Raw genomic sequence first — 18,827 nt, forward strand, 5'->3', positions numbered from 1 at the left:
CAGGCTGCTCTTGGTGCAATGCTGCAGCTCAGCCTGGTGAGAAAGCGACGGGCCGCAGTGCTCAGCTGTCTAGGGTCTCCCCTCCACTTCCCCCACAGCTCTTCAATGTAACTACCAACGGCCTGCTGTCAACCAGAAGCCTTGGCCATCAGCACGCTCTGTACATCACTAAGAGATGTGGGGACCTTGAGAGGCACCTGACCCTGGGGTGCAATTTGCTGGAGGTGAGTCGCTCACCTGAGCAGGTGAGTGCCACCCAGCACTTGAAGGGACAAGCCAAGACACAGGCTTACACGCTGCAGGAGGCGGCTGGGATTACACAGGCGCACACCGTGCCACACCAATGCTGTGTGGCTGCGGTCAGTGTCACTTTCACATCCCTCTCACTCCTCTCCCAGCAAGGGCTCCACAGCGAGTTCCATGACTCGCACTCTGAGGAAGGCCTGTGCTGACCTGTCGTCCACCTGCTGACCAGTTGTCCACCTGCATGTCACATACTCACGTGCCTTCTCTCTAGTTCTCGACACACAGGGCTCTGTGGTCTTCTGGGAGCATTTCAAAGTGTCCACATGCCCAGGCACACCCAATGTTCAGCAGAGCTCGACCCTGCTGTTCAAGGTGCACCTGTGCTTTGTCCCCTGGCCACGGGAGCCACAGGTGGTAGGCTCTCCAGGTATCAGAAACCAGGTCACCTGGACGGGGATTCTGGCCCCAGGCTATCCTCCAGCCCCAGGGACCTCCTGTCTGGACATCTTCCTTGTCCATCCACCCTTTCCAGGCTCCATCTCCAGTTCAGCCTCCACTGGGCATCACCTTTGGACATCTGCTCTGACCCCAGCTTCTAGGTCCTGGCCCCTGGTCAGGCCTCCCTAGCAGGTGTCACACAGGAGACTGCTTGTCCTGCTCCAAGTGTGGGACCTCACTGGCTTCTGGGGGTGTCTGGAAGGTGCCTGGTCCCTGGCAGGCAGTGGAGCGGGTTTTCAGACAGGTGAATGAGTGGGCAGCTGGATGGACGGAGGACCTCCCCACGTCTGCCTTCTGGCCCAAACCCAGTGCCCGGCAGCACTAAGGGCACGGAGCTGCATTTGGCACTTGTTCCTGAGGGAATGGTGGCTCTTTCACATTAGTGAGACGAGCTAATACCAGACATCCGAGGGTTCTCGTTCCAGCGTCAGAAGCCACCATCCTGGGCCCGCCACCTGGGTCCACTCTCCCGCCCGGCAGCGCTCCAGCTGCGGTGCCCACTCTGCTCTTTACCGTCAGATTTGTGCTCTCCACTGAGTGACCTTTAGACACGCAGTCTGGGTGGTAAAGCCCAGAAAAGCCAGCGGCTCCTCTGAGAGAAGCGTTTTAATAAAGGCTCGGCAGCAGCGAGAAGCCTGCTTTAAAGGGTAAACGGATTCCTCGTGTTTGGCTTTTTCTGTTTTTTAACTCCACGGTCCTCCTTTGATCTCTGTGGATTCTTCCGACCAGACCAAAGGGCACCGCAGCTACCTGGTCCTGATTTACAATTACAGGAGGGGAAAGTGCCCCTTTTCTGAGCCCCGGCTGGTGGGCCAGGCCTGCGCTCCTGCTCCCCGTGGAAGGGTGGAGAGCGCTGCTCCCTTCCTCCCGGGATGTGCCGGGCACAGGCAGAGCTAGCCCAGCACTGCCACCCGCGACCAGCAGCCCCTGTGGTGGCCAGGGAAGCTCACACACTCCCACCCCACCCTCTCCAGCACCAGGGTGCCTGACTCGGAGAGCTGCAAAAGCAGAAGCAGAGCTGACGGCCCCGCCTGGCCTCCCCTGACCTCCCTGAGCCCAGTCCTTCACCACTGGCCAGGGAACGGGGCTGAGAAGGTGGCGCCCAGGCTGCTCCACCCGCTCTGCATGTTCAGCTACAGCAGGCCAGTGTCATGTGTCCACTCAAGAGCAAGGTGTATGGGGTGGACTGAAGGGACACACCGAGTGGCCCATCTCTGCCAGGGGAACCAGCGCAGACCAGCTGGGTGTGGCCAGGTAACAGAAGCCAAGGCAGACCACAGCATGAGGACCAGCGAGGTGCACCCTCCAGAGTGGTGCTGCTGGCCTCAGTACCCTGCTGTACACCACCGAAGGCAAGCTGCACGCGTGGCACTTCTGGTTCCTCCTCTTCCCCTCTGAGAAGCTAGGAATTTAGACATCGATGTTTGGATAGCCTGTCCCCGAGTCTAGCCTCAATCTGAGGAGTCAGGGTTCTGTAGCAAGAGCAGCATCAGAGATGTCCCCACAGGGGACATGTGACCACTCATCGGAGGCTCCCAGGAACCTGCTTAGAGGCCAGCAGGGGGTGAGTGGAGCCAGCCTGGGGGTGCACTCTGCATCCCAGCTGCCTCACAGGGACCCCAGCCCAGGAGCCTGGAGCCCCCTGCACGTTATCCACATGGGGTCCTGCAGGGGGCAATGGAGCTGGTCCAGACAGCCCTCACAGGACAACAAATGTCACCACTGTGACTCGTCCCACAAGGACCACCCCAGGAAGCAGGCCCAACTCAGCACGTGAGCCTGGCTGTTCCAGTGGCCTCCACCCACCACTGGGAGATCAAGCCACCTTCCAAGGACCACCTGTGGGCAGTGCTGGGCTGGGCAGCAGCATCAGGACCACTGGCCGGCATCACCTGCTTGTACCCTCACTTGGCAGAGCCCCTAGGAAGCAGAGAGGCCCATTCGGGCTTGTTTCTGAGATCCGGGGATCACAGAGTGGCTCTCGAATCCCCAGCCCAGGCCCTGAGTGTCGTAGCCTGAGGACAGAGGGCAGCCTGCTCCTGCTCTGCCTGCCTCCCCAAAGGGCTTCAAGGAATCAAGGAAGTCAGGGCTGGAGGAGCCCCACACTGTGCCCCTCCCCTGGAGACATCACCTGGCGGGTCACCAGCCCTCGGAGAGTCGAAGGCCAGTGGACAGATGGTGTGCCAGAAGAGTCCTACACTCTATTTGCCCTCAGGCTTTGCTCTCCTGAGGGCATGCAGGAGATCCCACTCAGGTAACTGAATTTAGGGCCCAGCCGGGATCTGCCTGCGGGGCTGAGCGTGTCACCTGGAGTCTGGATGTCTTCCTCTCCCAGAGCCGAGCTCCTCTCTCCTGGGAGCTCTTTGCCAATGGGTGCGGGCCCCTGGCCAGGACGCCCATCTGCTGGCCCTAGGACGGTGTGCGCTCACACAGCGTCAGAGGCAGAAATTCCCCTCTCAGCTGTGCCCTTGCCTCTGGGGACCGTGGGCCACGCCACCGCCGCCACCCCCACAGGTCAGGTTAAGCCCAAGGCACGCTCTGAACCAAAGGATGAGGACACTGGCCTGAAGCCTGGCGTGAAGCGCGGCAGCCAGCTGCGCGCCCTCCACAGGGGAAACCATAACCTTCCAAACATCTCTTGTCCCATGAGAGCTGATGTCCAAGGCTTGGAGGAAGAGAGGCAGTGCCAGGGCTCCAGGTGGTGCGGACCTCTCGGATGCCTGGGCTTCTCTCGCACTTGTTCTGCCCTGGCTTCATCCACCCCATGGGGGTTCTAGGGACAGCAGGCAGGAGGGCAAGGGCAGGACTCAGTAGGACGGCCTGGGAAGGACCTGCTCTGCCCCTTCCCGGGCAAGGCTCCCAGCCCCCGTGCCTCAGTTTACCCTTCTGTCCTGGGAGCTGGCGCCAAGCTCCGGCAGCTGTAGAAAGGACTGGCAAGTGCCTAGACGTGAGCCTGCGCCACGTGACACTGGTCTAGCTTGGTCTTGCACTCTGGCCTGTGTCCTGAGCAACAGGATGCAGCTCCCTATTCTGGAAGTGAAATCAGGACACTCTCCGATTTAGGGCTGCACAGCTGCCCTCCAAGGAAATGCCACATGAAAGTGTGGAAAGGGCGCTGATCCCATCCACGGGGCCCTCATGACCACCCCGGCCCCACTCCTCGACACCATCACCCTGGGCTGGGTCCCACTACATGCACCACGATGGCTCCCTGGCAACAGGGGCTGGTGTGTCCTGGTGCCCGGGGCCAGGTGTGCCAGCAGCAGGAATGGCCTCTCTACCCAAGCTGCCCCTGAGAGTGGGCCCCCGTTCCTCGGTCTCCAGCCAACCCCTCCCGGGGCTCCCCTGCCTTGTCCCCATGAAGGAGGGCAGCTCTGCCACCACACGTACTGCTCTCTTCCACCTGGTCTTCTCGGGGACAAGGCCAAGCTCTGCCCTGAGAGCCCCAGTACAGGGAGGTGCAGCCTGTGGTCCTGCACCACCAAGTGCAGAGGAGGGCGGCTCGCCCTGGCCCACCCCTGCCCAGCCCCTGTTTCTACCTGGGCATGCCCTGCATGGCTCTCCCACTTCCCCAGCACCAGGATTCCACCCCACCTGAACCCTCTGCCTTAACTGGATGCTCCTTGCTGGGCTGGCTGGAGTGACACGGGGACACGGCCCCACACCTGCCCAGGGCAAACTCACACTGAGAGTGTGTGGCCAGCCAAGAAGGCACCTGTCCCCTCCCCCTCCCAGTGAGGGTCTCCCTCGAAGCAGGAGGGAGGGCTCCCAGGTGAGAGGGCCAGAGGGGCGACAGGGTACTGGGGTCCTCGCCTGGCCTTGGGGAGCATGTGCAGGTGCATCTGGCTGGCTTGGGGCCTTGGTGCTCCTCCAGGGGAACATGGGATGTATCACACTCCCCCAAGTCAGAAAATGGCTAAAATCAATCAGGTTGGGAGGAGCCCCAAGATGGAATCGGGCAGCAACAAATGAAGTTTACTGAGGGTGTGGGGAAGAGAGCCGGGCACACAGGGTGGGGTGCTCCGGGCAGACGGGGAGGGGAGGGGGCTGTGCGTGAGGGTGTGGGGAAGAGAGCAGGGCACACAGGGTGGGGTGCTCCAGGCAGACCCAGAGGGGAGGGGGCTGTGCAGATGCTGCCTTGTTAGTAAGTCTGTTTTGCTCGGAGACCTGAGTTAGCAAACATAAAATTACTTTGTGTCTATTCAACAAGCAAGCAAGCAAACAAACAGATTATGGGTAATCAGAACCTGCTACATAATTGCAAGACCCAGTGCAAAATGAGAATGCAGGCCCCTGAGGAGGCAGGCCCCACTCAGAGCTCATCAAGGGCTCCGAGCCCAGCGGGAACAAGTCCTTCCAGGTGTGCGGTGCCCGGTGGGAGGGGCCGGAGGGTGGGAGGCAGCCTGGACCCTGGGTGGTGTGGGCAGTGCAGTGGTCACAGGATAGGGAGGGGCCACAAGGCACAGACTGTCACTGCCCACATACTGGACCATCCCTGGGGGGCTGGTGCCGGGCCTGCAGCCTGAGCACACCCAGGGCGTGAGTTCTAATACCAGAGGCCTCAGGGCTCCTGCACAGAGCTGAAGAAGTGACCATGGGCGGCAGCACCCTGCACCTCGAGGGCAAGGCAGGCCCCCAGGGGGTGTGTGGAAAGCACACAAAGCCAATCTGCAGAGCTGGGACGCCAGACTCAATTCCCTGGGGGTGGGGGTGGGGGCAAAAGTGAATATCAACAGCAATGGGCTATGACCCACCTAATGCCCACAGGTCCACAGCAGGCAGGTGAGTAAATGGGGAGAAGGGAATGCTGGTCCTCTCAGAATTGCAGGGGCCAACACAAAGGGAGGAGTGGGGACTGAGCACACTCCTGTGGCACACAGCACATGAACAGCAGCTCGGCCGGAATCATCAAGGGCCACTAACGTTAGCAGGCAAAACTGATGAGAAGTGGAACATCGCTTAGTCTCACAGTCCCTCCCCAGAAAACAGAAAAGCAAGAGCAGCTACAGGGAGCAGCTGTGGACACCCCTCATGGGGCTGCGTGGCTGCACAGGCCCACCCAGGACCTCCTGGAAGACACCCTGTGGAGGTCCCAGCATGGATTCCGTGGGTCCCACCCCAAGGCAGGTCCAGATCTGGCCATGAGGAAGCAGCAGACCAGCCCAAGCTGAGCAGAAGAGTGCTCTCCTGGATGCATTGGGGCCCAACCTGTCCCCGGGGAAGCCACCAGGGACATGGGAATGCACCGTGAGGTCCTGAGTTGGAGACACTTAAACAAGGCCTGCAGAGAACTGTGGCCCACACCAGCACCCACGTCCTCGTTTCAGGCACTACTCTGGCTACAGAAGACACTGACTTCCAGGGACCCTGCGGGACATGCTGGAATTCTCTGTCACAACTGCAAATGTTTTCATAAGCCTGAAATCATTTTAAAGTGAATAGTTAAAAAAGAGTAGTAGATAGCACTAAAAAATAACAAGTTCATGGCATTTGCAGGGAAATGGATGGCATTAGAGCAGATTATGCTAAGAGGAGTTAGCCAATCCCAAAAAACAAATGCTGAATGTCTTCTCTGATATAAGGGGGTGGACTCAAAATGGGGTAGGGAGGAAGAGCATGGGAAGAAGATTACCTCTAGATAGGGAAGAGGTGGGAGGGAAAGGGAGGGAGACTGGGAACTGCATGGGTGGCAGAAGGAGACCCTCATTGTTGTACAAAATACATGTATGAAGATGTGAATTTGGTGTTAACATATCTTGTATACAGAGATATGAAAAATTGTGGTATAAAGGTGTATTAAAAATGTAATGCAGGGCTGGGGATGTGGCTCAAGCGGTAGCACGCTCGCCTGGCATGCGTGCGGCCCGGGTTCGATCCTCAGCACCACATACAAACAAAGATGTTGTGTCTGCCAAAAGCTAAAAAAAAAAAAAAATAAAATATTAAAAATTCTCTCTGTCTGTCTCTCTCTCTCTCACCTCTCTCTTTAAAAAAAATGTAACGCAAATAATAATAATAATAATAATAATAATAATAATAATAATAGAGATCATGTAAAAATAAATAAATAGGAAAAAAAGAGTAGAAGAATTAACACGAGAGATCCCCTTTTGTCCTTAGAGTAGATCTGGCCAGGGTACAGTGTCACCTGAAAGAGCTCTTCCCTCAGTGTGGTCACATCCTGGCTGCTTCCCCCCAGCATGGGAGAACCTCAAAGTCGCCTTGTCTGGAAATAAGGTCTTTGCAGACACACCAGTTAGGATGAGGTCATGCTGGATGACTGATGTCCTCATGGAGGTGCAGCAGCCCTGGGAGGAGGGAAGGCCACTGGGGTGGGAATGTGCTCTGGCCCGGGAGCCGCAGGGCTCACGCCTACACACACAACAGTGGGGGGGCCACCTCCCAAGGCTTCCCTTCCCGGGAGGGGGTCAGCTGGGAGCTTGAACATTCTCCTCTCCCTGCCTGCCCCGTGTGCTGTTTGTCTTTGATTTGATCATTGCAAATTTGTTCATGCAAACATTTACTCTTTTTGCAAAAATGGATGTTATATTTGAGAACAATTTTATGTTCACAGCAAAATTGAGCAGAAAGTACAGAGATTACCCAGGTACTCCCTGTCCCCACCCCACAGGCCCGGCTCCCCGAATGTCAACATCCCCACCTGATGGTTTCATGTGTCACAGCTGGTGACACACATGGACACATCATAATCACCCGAAGCCTTAGTCTACACAGGGTCCCCTCTGGGTACTGCATATTTTGCGAGTTCAGAAAACATCTACTGACAGATTCCCGCAGCCACATATGGTGGTTTTCTAAAAAGACAGAGAGGGCTGGGGTGGAGCTCAGTGTGGAGTCCTTACCCAGCATGCGCAGGCGCTGGATTCAGTCCCCAGCACCACAGAGAAAGAAGAGACCAGAGGACACACACGTGTTCCTGTGTCTCACTGTGTGACACCCTGAGCTGCTTGGGACTCACCAGCAAGAAGGCCGCCGCCAGTTCTGGGCCCTGGCCCTGGAGCAGAACCATGGACACTCTTAGCCGTGGGAGACAGCCAGCAGAGCTCAGAGCTCAGCAATGCGCCCAGAGTGTCAGGCCTTCTGGTGGCTCCATGTGCCTGCCTTCTGCCCCTGAGGGACATCTCGGCCACTTCCACAGGTTTGCAGTTGTGGATTCCAGCGGCTTTTGCACATGCCTTGGGTTGACTGCCAACTGCCCGGGAAGAGCTCACTTGGTTGGTGGGGAGCCCTGCCCATCCCCCAGCCCGCAGCATGCTCTTGTTCTGGGTCCCCCATGTTGGCAGTGTGTGGTCTCTGGCTGCTCTACTCTGAGTTCTGACAATAGGTGATGCAGAACATATTTGGGGTCTGCTGTCTGCCACCGTGTGTCCTTTGGGGAAGTGTCTACTAGGTCTCTTGCCCACATCTGATCAGGTGACTTACTTTCTTACATTGAGTTTTATATTATTTTTTTTTATTTTATTATATTATTTTTATAACTTTTATTTTATTTTTATGTGGTGTTGAGGATCAAACCCAGCACCTCGCACATGCCAGGCAAGTGCTCTACCACTGAGCCACATCCCCAGCCCCTTACATTGAGTTTTCACAGTGCTTTCTACCAGGCCTGGCAGCCCTTGCTCATGATCCCAGCCATGAGGAGGTTGAGGCAGGAGGATCCTGTGCTCGAGGACAGCCTAGGCAGTGCAGACTCCATCTTGGAAGGAGTTCTTTTTGTATTCTGCACAGCATTCCTTGATCTGATGTGCCCGTCCAGCCCTGGTTTGTCTTCTTGTTCTCTTGACAATGGTTTGAGGACCAGAAATGTTCAATCTTAAAGCCTGTCAGATTGTCCCAGGAACATCTCATCTGTGCCTCTGATGTTGTACACAAAGGGTCACCTCCATGCCCAGGCATCCAGGGCTTCCTTGGTCATCTCCCAGGAGTGTCGCGGGTTCCATTGCCTGTTCGGAACTCTGGTCTGCGCTACGCTTGTTCTTGAGTAAGGTGTGAGGTCTGCGGTGGTTTGTTTCTGCGCATGGACTTCCAGCTGTCCAGACCTGCCCTCCCCCACCACATGCCTTTGCTCAGCATCCCAGGTGGATTCTATTTGTGTAGGCTCATCCCAGCGCCCTACCTGCTCTGTGGGCATGTGTGCCTGCTCCCTGCCAATGCACCTGGCCCTGGTCATGCAGCTGCAACGCAGGTGCTGAGCTCGCCAAGGTGGGTCGGTGCCAGCTCCTCCCCTGCACATGGTCCTTGGGGTGATCCTGACATCGAGCAGGAGCTCAGTTGCACCTTCTCGAAGGCCTGTCTGATTGTCCCAGGAACATTATCATTAAAGGGCACCTCTTCCCCTCTGCACACTTGGAATCTCCGGCACACATGAGCACACCTATGGACTTCCTGTTCTCTTCCACTGCTCACTGGATCCACAACATGGAATTCAAATCTCTGCATTCACAGAAGGAGTCTCACAGGCCCCTACAAAGTGGCCTCAGTCTCTCTCCTGGCGCTGTGCCATTCTGCAGGAGCCAGGGCGGGGCTGGGCTGCGGATGTGTCCTTCTGTGCTGCAGGAGAGCTACCCGTTCACACCTGAGGAGCAGCCTGGGGGCTGGGCGGCCCATCCGCTCCCTGCCCTGCCCCCGAGGCTCATGGATGGAATTGACGGACCACTTATCCTCCACCACTGACATTAGCCAGACCCAGGCTTCTCTTTGAAATCATTATTTCAGATTTGTCATGGACACAGTGTCTCCAGGGCCAAAGCTTGTCTCCTTAAAAAGATCACTGACTCCCTAAAACAGAGTTTAGTTCACCTCTGCCTGGCATTTGAGTCCCACACAGCTTCGATCCCCTGGTTCTGGGGAAGAGGCAACCACCTGTGTGGAGTGGAGACCAGAGTCATTTCCCCTGGGCGTGGGTCCCCAACTCCTGGAAGTGAGTCTTCCTCTGGTTTCAAGAGAGGCTCCCGAGAGCCAACCCGGAGTTGTCCTGGGGTACCCTGGCTGGCGGCAACCCTCGAGTGGCCCGTGCCACTCACCATCTCAGTGCTGGGCATGAGTGTTTCTCATCTGCGACACTCAACGCCCTGCCATTTAGAACAAACTCTCCCAACGTCCCCTTAGCCCACAGGTGGAATGCAAAGCAACATTAACAACTTGTAAAAGTCATTTCAAAAATCAATCCCAGGGCAGGACGGTGATTACTGCTACAGGACGTGTATCAACTTTGACACCGAAATGGATGGCATCTAGTGACTTTCACCCCAAAGCACCTTGCTGGAAAAGGTGATGTCACCTCCCAGACGCCAGAGGCCCTGGCATCCACAAGATGGACAGCCTGGCGAGTGAGCCCACAGCCATGCAGGGACGAGAGCCAACAAGGGGTGTTCCAAGCAAAGCCACAGCACACGCCACTGACCCCCAACAACACTGTGGTCACAGTCCTGGGAGAGTCCGAGTGCAGGGGAGTCGTGCACGTGCTTGTGTGCATGTGTGTGTAGGTATGCCTATGAGCATGTGTGTGTGCATGTGTGCACGCACGTTTGTGTGAACATGCCTGCTTGTGTGCATGCGTGTGTGTGCATGGGTGTGCCTGTGCGTATGTGTGTGTGTATGTGTGCACATGTGTGAGTGCAGGTCAGAAAAGGCCAGGCTCAGGCAGGACCTTGGAGAGGTGGGGCAGGACAGGAGGCCTGTGGATTCGCGTGTGGTCTGCATCAGCCTCCGACAGCACTCACAGGTCAACCTGGTCACCAGGACCACAGGACACCAGCATCTTCCAGTTCCCAAGGGGCCTTCCAGCAAAGGTCCTACCCTGGGGACAGGAGTGTGTTGACACTGGGTGGAACAGCAGATGAACATGAGCCAGGGAGCAGTGGTCACCAGGCTGCCGTGACCTGCTTCTGAAGAGACCACTGGCCTTCGAAGGTCTCTGCAAGGCCAGTTCCTTCCTTCTCTAAATCTCACTCTGCAGAGCCCAGCTTCCTGGCAGGTCCTGTCCACTGGCTTTCTGGCCCCAGCCCACCCCTGCTCCACCCCTGCCTCCCTGCACTGGGGTCTGACAGCAGAACAACAAACCTCCCACCTTCAGCTGCCCAGGCCCTGCCCCTCCTCGCTGTGCCACTGGGCGCTGAGCAGGTGTCCACACCACCGGCCACCCCTCAGTCCCTCAGGGGACTCACCGGCTCCCTGCTCTGCTCACAGCTGAGCCTTTCTGCAGACTCAGGCCTGGCCTGCTCTTCTCCCACTATTTCTCCCACCCTGTGGCCTGGGAACACGCACACCCTGGGGACCACGGTGCTGGCCGCTCAGTTCATGAGCTCTCCCCCAGAGCTCCCACCCTCCACCCACAATGGCTCCACCTGCACCAGCCCTCTTCCCCCAGCATCCAAATCCCCCTCCCACACCAGCCATAGCGGGCTGCCTCCACACCATGGAAGGACACCACAGAGAGCTCCTGCTCCTCCTGGGGCCCCAGCCCTGTCCTTCTCACTACTCTGGACTCTTGGCCAGGCTCTGGTCCGACCTGGCCACCCCAGTCCTGCTGAGACTGGGTGCACCCCCTATCTGCTGGCACCCAGGACCCCAGCGTGCCCAGGACACTGAGCACCGGTGCCTTTTGACATCACCCTGACCTGCCACCACCTGGTGGTCAGCTGTCCTGTGCTGTCCTGTGCTGTCCTGACACTCCACACCTTCCTGTCCCAGGGGCCTTCCCCGCTCCCTGGGCCCACAGTCCTCCTGCTGGGCTCTCAGGCTTGCCTGCAGCTGCCCCCCACACACCATCATCCTCCCCTCTCCACCAGACCCCCGCAGCGTCCCCAGCAGCCTGTTCCATCCCCGTCTTGGGTATGCGGCCCTCCCTGCGTGTGGCACTGGCTCACTGCTGCACCTCCGCCTCCTCGGAGTCGGCCTGCAACCCCCCGCTCAGGGTGACCCTCTCCTACGGAGGAGCACGGGGCCTGGGTCAGTTCAGTGGGGGCTTCTGGGCCCTGGAGGTCGGTGATGGTCACATCTGGAAGCCTTGCCAGGGTGTGGCCGCATCACACCTCCACGCCCAGCTCCCAGAAGGGCCACTGCGTTGGCGGTCATGGCCTGAGGGCCACGCAGTTCGAGTGGGGAGAGTCTGAGAGGAAGGAGGGCAAACTCAGCCCCTGAGCAAAAGGGGAGGAACTGGAGCAGAACTCGAGAACAAACTAGCAGGAAGCAGCGGCCAGGGGCAAAGGGGGGCAGCCTCATCTCCCCCAGCCGAGGACACACCAGAGAAGCCTGAGCACTGAGGACACGCTGTGCGCAGCTGGACCTCAGGCCCTCGGGACACCTCCAGCTGCAGGTGGCCGCAACAAAAAAGGCCTTTGCAGGCCATGGAGGATGACAGTGACATGCAGCCCGAGGACTCTCTGGGGCACAAGAAGCTGCTGTGGAGTCTCCAGGACACTGCTGATGGGGTGCAGAGAAACACTTAAAATCTCCAGAAATGAGAGAAAGAATATGCACACTAGGTGGAAGAAGGCAGAATACCGCTGCATGTAGGATAATAAGAACAACAGTTCTGTCGTTATACTATCATATTCGATCATAATACTGTCATATTCCATCATTATACTATTACCATCATTTTGGTACTGGGGACTGAACCCAGGGCACTACCCACTGAGCACATCCCAGCCCTTTTTACTTTTTGTTTTGAAACCGGGTCTTGCTAAGTTGCTCAGAGTCTCACTAAGGCTGGTTTTGCTGAGGCTAGTTTTGAACTCGCAGTCCCCCTGCCTCAGCCTCCCAAGGCACTGAGATTGCGGGTATGTGCCACAGCACCTGGCTCCCCCAGTTAAAATTATATCCAAGGTCTTAAAGCTAGAAACCTTACTGCAGGCGGGAGATGGGGGTGGGCATACAGAACTTGGACCTTCAGCAAAGCACTCTGTGTCCCTGCTGTTCAGGGGACAGTGGCCTAGGCACCTCCAGAGAACCCCGGGTGTGGTGTGCTTGGGAAGGATGGCCACAGGCCCTGGTGGCCCTGGAGAACAGGTGACGATGTCAGCTTCTGTGGAGGAGGAGCTACATCTGTGCCAGGTGTGGTATTTACAGGCCCCCAGAGTCAAGTTTGGGGACTGTCATTCAATTACCAGGAGGAAGGTGGGGAGAGGCCCTCGCCCCCCTGCTGCTCTCCAGGGACACTCTCAACTACAGGGTTATCTTTTAGTTGCTATGTAATATTCTTCTAAGGAAAGAAATTCTGGGAAATGGTATGGAAATCCAGCAGGCCCTCTGGGGCATGCATCCAAGGAAATGAGATTGTGTGGGAGAAAGGTCTGCCCTCCACGTTCCCTGCCACCAAGAGACAGAGGCCACCAAGGGGCCAGCAGCAGGTGAGTGGGAAAAGAAGACATGCTGCATATGCAAATGGAATACTATTCATCCATAAAAAGTGAAATCCTGGGCTAGAGTTGTAGCTCAGCTGTAGAGTGCTCGCCTCACATGTGGAGGGAATTGGGTTTGATTCTCAGCACCACGTTAAAAAGATAGAACAAAGATATAAAAAAAAATGAGATCCTGTCATTTGTGAAATCACGGATGGAACTGAATATCATGTTAAGTCCAATAAGCAGACACGGAAAGACAGGCACCCTGTGACCTCATTCCTATGGAATCCCGGGGTCAGTCTCCCAGCAATCAGGAGTAGAAGTCAGGAGTAGAAGGGTGGTCACCAGAGGTGGACTGCTGTGCAGGAGGGTGACAGCAGGCAGCACACTGCGACTTCACAAAGCTGAAGAAAGCACCGGATGTTTCCAGCACAAAGAACAGTGCTCACAGACGGGAGAGGAGTCTACCTGACAGAACCCCACCCACGGCGTACACTGGACACGTCACAAGGTGACCACAGATGGGTGCGATCCTGTGCTGGGGCTCGAACCCAGGGCTGTGCGTGAGCTCTGTCACTGAGCTGCACCCCCAGTTCTTTGTATGTTGAGACTGAATTGCAGAGGCTGGCCTGGAAATCCTCCTGCCTCAGCCTCCAAGAATCAAGAGTCACATTTGTGTGCCACTGCACCCAGCTTTAGAATTCTTAATTTAAAAAAACCTGAATTTTAGAATCACACACATTTTCCATCCACCTTTACATGGTCCTTTTTAAAATGTGACTAGGGGACTTTAGCCGGTGCTTGAGGTCAGTGGAGGCCCTGCCCTGGTGCTCCCTGATGGCAGCAGCCCCAGCGTCCTGTTCTCTCAGGACAGCGGCTGGGGAAGGCTGGCCAGCTGCTGCTGCGCTCCTCAGTCCCAGGGTGTGCTGGTGCATGAGAAAGGCTGGGGCTGGCGGGGGGCTGGTCTCTCGCAGGACACTGGTCTTCCCTGCTACTGGGCCGACGGAGCCGGGGGGGAAGGCCCAGACCCGCTGGCCCTCGCCAGCCTGGCCCACCATTGGCACACCACAAGGAGACCACGGACCACGTGCCCATGAGACAAACCCAAAGGAGCCGAAGGCCGTCTGTATCAGAGAGAGTTGAAAGGTGCTTCCCCCAGGATACAGTCCTGCCACCTCTGGCCACAGAGGGACACTGTTGGGAAATGTCCCTGGACCTAAGAGCCAGAGCACTTTGTAGTGAAAGTCTGGAGAGGGGAACACCTTCATGAAGATGTAGATGGAACCTACATCCGCTGTGGGTGAGAGGGCAGGGTTCCACGCCTTAGGAACAAGTCGGGGAGGACCGTCACCCTCGGGAGAAGGCCACCACTCCCAGTTTGGCTGGGTGTGAGCAGGACCCACGGGGTCCAGAGGTTCCACCCAGCTCTGAGTCAGGGTCTCACCTCACATTCGGGCATGTGGAGTAGCCTCCTGTTGGTTAACTGATCGACCTCCCCGTCCCACACCCCCATCCTCGCCCTGTGACTGGACCTAGGACATTTCGGAATACTCCCCTTATCAACGGGGCATCACAGAGCTCCATGGAGCAGTGGCAGGAAGCCACGTGGGCACAAGGCTCGTGGCCCTGCCGACCCCATGCATCACCAGCTCAGCCTGGTCAGCTGTTGGTGCGCTGAGCTTCTGGGCAGTGAGGACAACGATGACACTCCCTGCTTCTCTGTCTGCCCTCAGGGGACATGGGTCCGGCCCATCTCCTGAAGTGGGTTCCCGCCCCTGGAGGCCAAGACCGGAGACACCTGCTGGGTCCTTCTGTGTGTCCCTGTGGGACCCATTCCTGTGCTCCTGGGGCAGGGCTCAAACCCCTCCTGAGACTTAAGACCTCTGGAGGGCTCAGGTGCCCATGAGATTCAGGTCCTGAGTCCTCGGAATGGCAAGGGGCACAGGACAGATGGCTGCCCACGTCCCCTGCCCAGCTCTCTTGCACACTTTCAGGGGGTGGCCCGTGGGCAGCTCAGCAGTGTCACAGCCACAGCCCAGACCCAGGAGTCCCACTGTTTCCTCATCAGCATAAAGGCATGATCATTGCCCCTAAACTGGGGGCCCTGTGGGCACTGAGTTGAGCTGTGGTATGAACAGGCTTCAGGATGGGGCTACCACGTGGTGATTTGTCTTCCTAAGCCACCTAAGGCCGTTTCTCACCAGGGTCTCTGGGGTGCACCACATGCTGGGACAGTCTGTGACTTGGGAAGTGCGTCAGGAAGGCGGGTGCTGTTGGCACTCATGGCAGTGCCTGAGGAGCCCATGGCGCCCTCCCATGGCCGGGGCTTGAGAGGCAGATCCAGAGAGGTCACCATCGTGCCCCATCAAGGGGCAATCACAGCAGCAGTGGACAAGCCGGACACAGGAGGGCTTCCACAAGAGCTGGATCCGCAGCAACGCAGCCTCGTAGGGAGGAGAGCAGCTACTTCCATGAGCCTGTCAAAGCTGTTTAGCTCCCCATTGCTCCAGAGAAGAGAATCTGTTATTTGTTCAAAATTAGGCTTCTTGAGGTAACTACAAAACCCCCAATACCAAGTCATACTAAAGCTCTGCAGGAGGCTGGCCTGGCTCTTTGTAAGATAATGACAGGGCTTGTGTGCTCCAGAGCTGAAACCCACAATCTCCTTGGTTTTCCTTTTTGGGAGCTGGACCATCACGGTGGGTGACAGCCCTGATCGACGGCATCCATGCTGCATTCACTGCTGACCCAGTAGGGTGGGAAGTCTATCTGATGCCTGAGAGCCACCTCCCACCCCAGAGCCAACCACATTCGCCTCCCTCTCCACACCAGCCCCTGGTTAGGAACATGACAGCTGCCACTGCCCTGCAGCGCTGGTGGGCTGTGGACCACCCACAGGGCCCAGCCGCAGAGGTCAGAGGTGGAGAAGCCCCGAGCTCCAGATCTGCAAAGGCATGTTTAAACACCACCAAAGGCGGGTTCACGTGCTGCTTCATGTGCTGCTTCATGCGTAAGGCCATGGTCTTTAGAATGCACACGCCAGGAACCCCAAAGCCTGGGCGAACACACGGCAGCAACCCCACACACCCTCCCCTGGGGAGCCAGGTGTGGTCCCCGGCCTGCCAGGCCAGGGCACGCTCCTGGCAGCCCCTTCCAACCCGTGCTGCAGACTCCCTCCCCTGCCCAAGGCCTTGGCCCAGGGACTTCACAGAGAGACCAGAGGTCTTGAAGTCTGCACTTCCCCAGGCATCCTGAGTTACCAGTGAGCCACTGTCAGGGTTCACAATGAATGAGGACAACAAGGTCCAGCTATTTCACCTGTCTTCTGGAACGTTCTGTCCATTTCATGTACTGAGCCTCCTTGGCCTAAGGCTCCTCAAGTGATGGAGTTGATAAAGCATTTAAAAAGTCAATCATTATCTATTAGCACGTCCATGAGCATGAGTGTCCCGCTCTCACAGGCCTGGAGATTTAGAAGCCGAGCCAGAAATGTGGCCGGCCTTGTCTCCATGGGTGGCTGGAGCTGGGCCAGTGTCAGCTCACAAGGCTGAAGCCAGTGCTGGAACAGGGACAAATAATTCCCACTGCCTGGGAGGCACAGCTACCTTGCCTTTAATTGCACCCAGCTGTCCAGTGCACAGGGAGCCTGGCTGGCAGTGGGACGAGGGAGGCCCACTGAGTCTAGGACAGACCTCCAGGAATCGAGAAGCTGCCATGCAGGGGAGGAGAACCAGAGGGGAGAGGGGACTTAAGGAGCTCTGCTGGGTGACAAACAGCAGCCCCCCATGCTCTCCAAGGGACTTGTCCAGATTCACGTTTCTAGTCCCTTTTCTTTCTAATGTTGCTACATGCTGTTGCAGCAAGCAGCAGCCCAGGCTTGTGGAGGGGAGTCACTGAACTGGTTCAAGTGCCCTTCCCCCAAGTGGACCTGAGCAGGGCAGGCAGTGGTGGAAATATCAGCTCGACCCTCTGCAGCAGATCTGACTGTCTGCTTGGCTGCACAGGTCCCTCTTCTCTCCACTATCTCCATCACCAAGGCAAATGTCTTCTGCCACAGGCCACCATGGATGACCTGAGGAGAACACTGACCAAGGTACCACCAATCTGATTCCAGCTCTGAGAAGAGGCCTGGAAACTAGCAGGAAAACAAGGCATCTGAAGACCAGGGAGAAATGAAACCACACCTCAGAGTTCCTGGGGCTTTGCAGCCCCAGCCCTGGCAGCTCCCCGGCCCTTGGATTAGGTGACACCCCCAACCCCACAACCTGCTATCCCCACATCCAGCTGCTGCAAACGATCATCGCATCACATGCAGACCTCAAGGCCCAAGACATCACCCACGGGTTGCCTGCAGCAGAGTCATGGCTGATGGGGGTCACAGTTGGGGCACATCTTTACCCATAAGGGCCCCCACTTACACCTAGGGAGCAGGCAGGATGCCTTACAGGCAAAAGGTGGCCTGCAGACATTAGCATGGCCACCTTGCTTGTGAGCCTGCTCAGGATGGATGTACATGCGTACTAAGAGTCTGCAGTTTTTTTTAACAGGTCTGCTGAGCAGTGAGGCTGACTAAGGGAAGGATGGGGACCCAGAGTTCAGCTAGACACCATGACAACACTGATGCAAACATCACAGCTCTACAGGGTTTGGCAGCCTTCCATAGCAATCCTTCTCCCACCCACTCAGAGAGCCATCAAGCCTTGGAGAATGGGAGCCCCAGCTTCCCTCTCCTAGAGGACCTCTGCTGACCACTGCTGTGGGCCTGCCAGCCAGCTCTAGCTGTTTCACTCTAGGAATTCTGTCTTTGCCTATCTCCATGCTGGGTTTGTGTTATAAACCCAGAAACCACGAAGGAGGTTAAAATGAAGCACAGTTTATTTGGGTGCACAATAGATTTGCAAATTGGGACAACAAAGATCAGCTAGACACTAAGCCACCCTCTGTGGAGCGTAAGCAGGATCCAGGCTTCATCACAAAAAGAAGCCATGCCTTGCGGAATATGAACAGGAACGAGGTAAATCCTGAGGTTGGAGATTGATTTAAAAAAAAAAAAAAAAACCAGGATGCTATAAATTCTGCGGGCCACTCTAGTTTTTCTCAACTGCAAAATATCATTAGATTCTGGAAAAGCGTTCTCCTTGGAGCCTCTGCCCCCGACACCAGGTCTGTGTGGCCAACTGCCTGTCAGAGGATCCCCCACGGCTCAGAAGGGATCTCTGCTCTTCTTCAGGCCACACTGCAGCCATTCTTATTTTCGTCCCCAACATCGTTAACCGCCGCCCGCACTCAACAACTCGGGCGACTGACCTCGGTCCCCTGTCTGGGGCCTGGGGACCGAACCCGGGGCGCTCTACCACTGAGACACCTCCTGGCCCTTTTTATTTCGAGACAGGGTCTGAGTTGCCAGGCTGGCCTTGAACTTGGGATCCTCCTGCCTCAGCCTCCCGAGTCGCTGGGCTCCCAGGCGTGACCTCCGCGTCCGGCTCTTTCTTAACTTCCTGATAGAATCTCGGACGCAGAGAAGGTCCGCGAGGTCAGCAGCAGCCTCCGGTGTGGCCTCCTTCCAGTGTCCTCGCGCCACGCTCTGCACGTCGTGAGGGTCAGCCTGAAAGGCTGGCCCCAGGTCCCCGCCTCGGCCGCCGTCCCCGTCCCCCAGGCCGTAGTCCGAGGACCTCACGGCCAAACAGTCCCGGCCCCGCGCACCAGCCAGCGCCT

This window comes from Callospermophilus lateralis, chromosome 5, assembly GCF_048772815.1.
Source record: "Callospermophilus lateralis isolate mCalLat2 chromosome 5, mCalLat2.hap1, whole genome shotgun sequence".
Lineage (NCBI taxonomy): Eukaryota > Metazoa > Chordata > Mammalia > Rodentia > Sciuridae > Callospermophilus > Callospermophilus lateralis.